The following is a 1,107-nucleotide window of genomic DNA, read 5'->3' as shown; positions in this document are numbered from 1 at the left end:
TGTCTAGACAGATGGAAAGGTTAATAAAGTGCACGGTTTTACGAATGAAAGAATAAATACTGTAAATTAACGAAAGACGCCTCGATCATAGTTTCTCTGTTGGCTTTGCAATAGCCTATCCTTCAACACTGGCCCAAAAAAAGTGTCGTCTTCATATCTCAAATCAATTTGTAATTTTTTTTTCATCTTTGCGAGGTCCAAAAGTCACGGAACCTAGCACACCCACGAAGCTTACCCTGTCTTCGTTCGATCGAATGCCTCCCAATTTTAGGAGATAGGGGGTGCACGAATTCCGTGATTCCGCGTCATTCGAGTCTTCCGATGGACGTGGAAACCGGGTTTATCGGTTGGAATTCGTTCGAATCCGTAGGCTCTTCTTGTTTAACATTGGGCCCTATTCTTTAACACTGGAAGGGATAGGACCCAAGAATAGGAAAATCCCAAATGAGGTCATCGAAATTTTTGACACGTCATCGTGTTTTCTAGTATGAAGAATCTTTCCATTGGTCCAAATATTGGGGTCCCATGACGACACGACCCCACGTGATTTTTTTTTCTTATGACGGTTTGGACAAATAGATACCTTCACACTGGAAACCTATTCTTCAACACTGTAATGGATAGGACCCAGTGTTGAAGAATAGGAAAATCCCAACGAGCTCAATTTAGAACATGAGGTCATCGAAATTTTGACACGTCATAGTGTTTTCTTGGTTGGAATAAATAGCGAGTTGGTTTCGTAAGACTGGAAACCTATTCTTCAACACTGTAAGGTATAGGACCCAGTGTTGAAGAATAGGAAAATCCCAACGAGCTCAATTTAGAACATGAGGTCATCGAAATTTTGATACGTCATCGTGTTTTCTAGGTTGGAATAAATAGCGAGTTCGTTTCGTAAGATACCTTCACACTTAGTCCTATTCTTTAACACTGAACCCCTATTCTTCAAGTGTTGAAGAATAGGAAAATCCCAAACGAGCACAAATTAGAACATTAGGTCATCGAAATTTTGACACGTCATCGTGTTTTCTAGTATGAAAAATCTTCCCATTGGTCCAAATATCGGGGTCCCATAACGTCACGAGCCCACGTGATTGGTGTTTTATT

The sequence above is a fragment of the Anneissia japonica genome, unplaced genomic scaffold (genome assembly GCF_011630105.1).
Source record: "Anneissia japonica isolate Jap-2015-1 unplaced genomic scaffold, ASM1163010v1 scaffold861_len16365_cov162, whole genome shotgun sequence".
Classification (NCBI taxonomy): domain Eukaryota; kingdom Metazoa; phylum Echinodermata; class Crinoidea; order Comatulida; family Comatulidae; genus Anneissia; species Anneissia japonica.
This window is presented reverse-complemented; position numbering follows the sequence as displayed.